This window comes from Triticum dicoccoides, chromosome 7B (assembly GCF_002162155.2).
Source record: "Triticum dicoccoides isolate Atlit2015 ecotype Zavitan chromosome 7B, WEW_v2.0, whole genome shotgun sequence".
Lineage (NCBI taxonomy): Eukaryota > Viridiplantae > Streptophyta > Magnoliopsida > Poales > Poaceae > Triticum > Triticum dicoccoides.
In genome coordinates, this window is record NC_041393.1 from 310,400,476 (window position 1) to 310,407,632 (window position 7,157).

Sequence of the window (7,157 nt, forward strand, 5' to 3'; positions counted from 1 at the left end):
TGTACAACTCTGTTTCCAGCAAGGTGAAAAGGTCTCCAACAACGTCGCGGACTACAAAGGGTTGCTCGCCGGCCTCAGAGCTGCGGCGGCGCTGGGGGTGAAGCGCCTCACCATCACGGGCGATTCCCAGCTCCTCGTCAACTTCTCCAACAAAGAGTACACACCCAAGGACGAGCACATGGAGGCATACCTGGAAGAGGTACGTAAAATGGAGAAATAGTTCTTGGGCTTGGAATTGCAGCATGTGTTGTAAGGCACGAACAAGGAGGCGGACGACATCGCCAAGATGGCATCCAGGCGGCTACCTCAGGAGCCAGGAGTGTTTGAGGAATGGCTCTTCAAGCCATCGGCGGTTCCTCCAACTGCAGCACCAGCACCACCTCAGGAGGACCTACCTCAAGGAACAGCAACCGGCGCCCCGGCCTGCGGCTGATCCTCAGGGGCCCGCCTGCTCCTCATGCTCGAGCCTCAGGAGGGGTGCTGGACCGAGGAATTCAAGACATACCTACTTCAGGGAACCTTTCCAGAGAAGGGGGAGGATGCCGAGCGCGTGGCTCGTCTGGCCATAGTGTACTGCATCTGGAACGGTGAGCTGTACCGCAAAAGGCCAAATGACGTTTCTTTGCGATGTATCTCCAAGGAGCAGGGGCTCGAGCTGCTGGCAGACATACATTATGGGGACCGCGGACACCATTCTTCGTCACACACCCTCGTGGGCAAGGCATTCCGCAGTGGCTTCTATTGGCCCACGGCACTCAAGGACGCCACTGAGCTAGTGTGCTCATGCGAAGCCTGCCAGTTCCACGCCAAGCAGATCCACTAGCCTGCGCAGGGCCTCCAAACTATCCCACTCACGTGGCTATTCGCGGTCTGGAGGCTGGACATCTTGGGTCCATTTCCTCGAGCGCTAGGAGGCTACTGTTACCTCTACGTCGCCATCGAGATGTTCACCAAGTGTGCGGAAGTAGAAGCCGTCCGAACCATCCCAGCTGGGTCAGCCGTCAAGTTCATTAAAGGCCTCGTGAGCCGGTTTGGGGTCCCTAATCACATCATCATAGACAACGGCTCGCAGTTCACTAGCAACCTTTTCAAAACATATTGTGCTAACCTTGGAACGCAGATATGCTACGCCTCAGTGGCACATCCCAGGAGCAACGGCCAGGTTGAGCATGCCAACGCAGAAGTATTGAGGGGCCTCAAGGCAAGGACCTTCAAGAAGAAGCTCGAGGCCTGCGGCAGGGGATGGCTCGATGAGATCCGGTCTGTGTTGTGGTCCGTCCACACCATCACGACCAAGCAGACGGGCGAGATGCCATTCTTCCTCGTATACGGAGCTGAATAGGTTCTCCCACATGAGTTCAAGCATCGCTCCACGCGGGTCCTGGCGTTCGACAAGGCACATGTGGACGCCACGCGGGGGATGGATCTCGTGCTGGGGGAGGAATGTCACCGCCAAGCCTTGCTCTGAGCGCCAAGGTACGAGCAGGCGCAGGGGAGGTACCACTGCCGCAGCGTCCGCTCCAGGATGTTGGAGGTGAGCGACCTTGTCCTGAGGCGGGTGCTCTCCAGGGAGGGGCTACACAAGCTCTCTCTCATGTGGGAGGGCCCGTTTAGGATTGTCTGTGTCTCCAGGCCTGGCGCCGCACGCCTGGAGACACATGACAGGGTCCCCATCCAGAACGCCTGGAACATCCAGCACCTCCGTAAGTTATACCCATGAAGCAATGCTCCGGCCTATGAAGGTCTCCGCCCGTGACACTCTCACGCAATAATGAGTGGGGCTGTAAATGCCCTGGAGTCTCCTAAGAGCTTCCCTGGGGACTCACGGGGCTCCCTCCCACGTCCTAGTGACAGCACTTAGCTCTGCGCTGGTGAGAAGAGTAGACTAGGTGCCAAACGCGGCTGTTCATTTGCTTTCTGAAGTTGCTTCTCAATCATTTAGTGATCTTTAATGGAGTTGGTGCTGTCGTGCTTTGGTTCACCAAGTTGGTTTTCTCTCCTCTCATTTGCTCATTCTTAGCTTGGGCCAGGAAAGGGTGGTAGTTGCCAATCGCTCTTCCTCGCGTGCCTCGCGCATGAGGGCTCGGTAGGTGTGTGTGCACGAGCCCGCCCTCGCACGAGCATACCTCTCCGAACCCTGTTGCCCCAGTGCTTCGGCTTTATCCTCGTGAGGAGCCATTGATCAAGCTCACGGGAACCAGCACCCCCTCATGTCCGTGCCCCTTGGGCAGCGCGACGCAGTGCATTATGCCACAGCTAACCTATGACAGGGGGCGGGCGCAAGCAGGAATAAGGTGCTCGATAGGTTTAATTTTCTCTAAACAGTTCTGCAGCAGGTCTATAGTGCATCCCGAGTCTCCACAAATGGGGGCTTCTCTAGATGCCAAGGGTCTCTCCCTTGTGAGGTGGGAAGCTATCGCAAACATGTCAAGCTAAGTTATCCTACCGTTGCCTACCCGGAATATAGACATCATGGCACAACATTAAGATAATAAGCATAGCATAAAGGGGCATAACTGCCATAGTTCATTACACACCCCAGCGGGGCACCCTACTTTTTTCAAATTGCAGAAGAAAGGAAAGGTCAAACAAAAGCAGCACGCAGGGCCGCGGCAGGTCTTGAGTCAAGTTCCGCGGCCCTGAGATCAGGCCGGGCTCTCCTCCTGCTTCACCGGGACGTGGCGGCGAGATGATCCGCCGCCTCCCTCGATCCAAGTTTGGCAGCAAGGAGGTTGATCGTAGCCGTTGCTGCTCGAGCTCTCGCCCAAGGAAGAGCCGCCGCTGCTAGAGGAGTGGATGTCGTCAAGGCCAAGCTCACCCCCACCGTCGGCGTGGCCAACGTCAAGGCCAAGCTCATAGTCGTTGTCGTCTTCTAGGAAGCACCCTACGCGGCGGCCGTCCTCCTTGAACACCCTCACGAAAGGGTCGCCAGGCCGTCGCATTTGAAGTGGACGGTGCACCTCCTGCACAGGCCTCGTGCGTGGGCAAACTCCTGCCAGCCGCGGGTCAGGACTGAGGGAGTCCTGGATAAGGGGGTATCTGGACAGCCGGACCATATACTTTGGTCGGACTATTGGACTATGAAGATAGAAGATAGAAGACTTTGTCCCGTGTCCGGATGGGACTCTCCTTGGCGTGGAAGGCAAGCTTGGCGATTCGGATGTAGATCTCCTTCTCTGTAAACCGACCCTGTGTAACCCTAGCCCCCTCTGGTGTCTATATAAACCGGAGGGTTTAGTCCGTAGGACACAACAACAATCATACCATAGGCTAGCTTCTAGGGTTTAGCCTCTCCGATCTCGTGGTAGATCAACTCTTGTAACACTCATATCATCAAGATCAATCAAGAAGGAAGTAGGGTATTGTCGGTGTCAAAACCGGCGGATCTCGGGTAGGGGGTCCCGATCTGTGCGTCTTAGGCTGATGGTAACAGGAAGCAAGGGACACAATGTTTACCTAGGTTCGGGCCCTCTCGATGGAGGTAAAACCCTACATCCTGCTTGATTAATATTGAAGATATGAGTAGTACAAGAGTAGATCTACCACGAGATCGTAAAGGCTAAACCCTAAGAGATAGCCTATGATAGTATGATTGTAATTGTGATCGGCCTTCTAAGGACCATCCTCTCCGGTTTATATAGACACCGGAGAGCTAGGGTTTACATGGAGTCGGTTACAAGGAAGGAAATATAATATCCGGATCGCCAAGCTTGTCTTCCACGCAAAGGAGAGTCCCATCCGGACACGAGCCGAAGTCTTGAGTCTTGTATCTTGACGCTTCTATAGTCCAGACGATGTGTACTGTCCGGCTATCCGGATACCCCCTTATCCAGGACTCCCTCAGTAGCCCCTGAACCAGGCTTCAATGACGATGATTCCGGCGCGCAGTCTTGTCTTCGGCATTGCAAGGCGGGTTCCTCCTTCCGAATACCCCAAGGTTATTATCGAACACGTCGGCTGTGTTCGGATCTGCAAAATGATCTTCACATACCACCGTAGAGAGAATGATACTTCAGCTGACAACCTTTCAGACGACGTGATATGTCATTACGGTCAGGTTATTATTCAAACCGTTTTTCTTTTCACAACCAGCCAGAGCGCGTATTGCGAGGCGGTTTCCTCGACACGTCTTGTCAAAGTAGAGATCATGTCCCCTTATCACGTGATTCTCATCAATACGGGTATGGGTAATCCCCCTGTGCCATCAATCGTGGCGCTTGGGAAGTAAGCGATTCTCAACAGGCTAGTGGGCAGGCGCACCGCTTTCGTCCCCTCTATAAAGGGATAAGAGTTCCCATTCTTACCCACACCTTCTTCCTCCTCTGCTCACTCTTGCCTCCTCGAGCTCCAACACCCTAGTCCAAGTCTTCTCCACACAGCTAAACATGTCCGGAGCAGGAGGCAAATGGGTGGCTTCCACCGTGAAGGAGAAGAAACTCGCAAGTCTTCGGGCGGCCGGATACTTGGCCGCAGACATAGCGCACCGGCTACCAGACGGCGGGCAGGTCATTCCAACTCCAAGACCCCACGAGAGGGTCGTGTTCCTTGCCCACTTCGTCCATGGACTGGGGTTTCCACTCCACCCCTTTGTCCGCGGGCTCATGTTCTACTACGGGCTAGACTTCCATGATCTAGCCCCGAACATCGTCCTCAACATCTCAGCGTTCATCGTCGTATGCGAGGCTTTCCTCCGCATCAAGCCTCATTTCGGCTTATGGCTGCAAACCTTCTGTGTGAAGCCGAAGATTGTGAGCGGCCAGCAAGCGGAGTGCGGAGGAGCCATGGTGGGCAAAATGCCTAACGTCACCTGGCTTGACGACTCCTTTGCGGAAACCGTGAAGGGGTGGCAGTCGGGGTGGTTCTACATCACCGAGCCGCGCGACGCCAACTGGGTGGCGTCCCCCGAGTTCCAATCTGGAACCCCTATGCAGCTCACCTCCTGGGAACAGAAGGGCATGTTATGGGGCGAATCTGCAGAGCAGACCGGACTCATCAACTGCATCAAGGGCATGAAGGACAAGAACATCAAGCTTGTCAACGTGATCTGGGTCATGCTTATTCGCCCGACTCCGCCTTGCCAAAGGCGGGCATTTAATCTGCGGGAGTTCATCCGGGCCGAACACCAGACACTCCAGAGGCTCTATGGCATGAAGCACAAAAATGCGTGGAAGGTGTTGTTCAAGGCCTCCGAGGTACCTCCTCTCATATCCGAGGACCGTGGGCTCCATGCCACACGGCACCCTATCCAGGTGAGTTCTCAGGCTGCCACCGGGCTTGGTTCTTCCTGATATATTCATGGAGAATTCCTAAGTGATTGTGTATATTTGTTCAGGAGTACGTGGAGACAGAGGAGCAGATAGACTGTTCGGCTCCTCTGCCGGAAAACCCAGCTACTGATCTCCTAACGAAGATGCTGGTCCCAGCACCCTACAAGGGGCCAGAGAAGAAGGCCGATAAGAAGGCCCCAGGGACCCGAAAGGGTCTCCGGCGTAAGGCTGCACCGAAAGCCTCGTCCGAAGAGGACAAGGAAGACTCCTCCCCCGAAGGGGAAGAAGGAGAAGAAGAGGAGGCCGCCCCATCCGGAAAGGATGGGAGGCCTGAGACGGCGGACCAGGGGGCCAGGAGAGGCCCCCGGCGCAAGGCTGTCATACCCCTGTTGTCTGATGACGACGAGGCAGATTCCTCCCGCGGAGGCGGGGAGGAACAAGAAGAAACTCCACCTCCCCATGTTGGGGGGGAGAAGAGGAAGGCCGCCCTTGTGGGAGAGACTGGGACGTCCAAGAAGGGAAAGGTGTCCCTTCCGGACTACTCCACCACCGCCGCCGATAGCAAGGAAGGGTGGCTGCCCAGGAAGAAGCCCCTAGTGCGATGGTAAGTATCTGCACTCAATCGTAATTTTGCTTGTATGCAGTCCGTCCAGGGCCCATCCCGAGGTGTCGTCTTCGGACGGGTCCTTGACTGAGTCAGCAATGAACTCACTCCCGACGGCCACTTCTCCTCGGCCTGCGGATGACACGTAGGTGTTGTCCCAAAGGCACCCAGAGATGGGGCCGGTGGCCCTGGAGGCGCCTTAAGGCGGCGTTCCAGACGTCGGACTCGCGGGGTTCAAAATCCCCACGGATCGTGTTGGTGAGAGCCAAAGTAAGCCGGACTCTCAGTCGAACACTGTCCCGGAGCCTTCAGTGGTTCCGGATTCAGGCGGGCAACCCCTCGTTAGGGAGGGAGGGCCGTCTGTATCGAGGACTTCCGTTGCGCCCGAGGCACCGGATTGTCTGCTGGAAGCGCTTCGTGGCGCTTCCATAGATGAAGAGCACCGTACTCTGATGAGTGCGGTGATTCAGAAGGTTTCGTCCGCCAAGAGCGGACTAACCGAAGCTTGCACCAGCCTACTAACAGGCTTTGAGGTAAGTAGTAAAAATGTGTGAAATTACCACCCGATAGGTAGTAGCCCCTGATACTCTGTTTGGTGTTCAGAAGGAAAAACCAAACGGAGGGTCAATTATAATCGGCAGGAGTCTAATAGTAAGTTTGAATGTGAATAAACAGGCTGTGCTGCTGGCCGCTGCCGCCCATACGGCCGAAATCGCTGGCCTAAAGCAGGACTTGGAGCGGGCGCAGGGAGAGCTCAGCCTCACGAGGAGGCATCTCGAGGAGAGCAAAGGTGAATGATTCCCCTCTCTCATATAGTTAAGTATAAATAAAATTTGATTATGCTAACGATGAAACGTCGTGATGTGGTAACAGAGGCCACCACCGAAGTGGCGTCTCTCAAGAAGGTGCTGTCCGAGGCCGAACACAAAGCGGCCTTGGAGCGCAAGGAGCGCAAAAAGCAAGAAGCCCAAGTGGGCGAAGTACAAGAAGAGCTCCAGGAGCTCGGCAAGAAGCTCGAGTCCGCGGAGCATGAGCTTCAAGCAAAAGAGGGCGAGCTTGCGAAGGCCCTTACAAATATAAAAGACGCCAAGGCCGAAGCCGATAGGGCACATCCGGAGATCCAGGAGGCCAAAAAGATAACGGCAGGTAAGAAATTCTTTATGCAAAGCAAACATGTGGAGGAGGCGTTTCTTTTACTTACCCGAGTCCGAAGCTCTCCAGGGGCATTTGCAGATCTGCCATGCAGCGTATCAGATGCCGCGGAGTTCTACCGTGCCCAGGAGGGG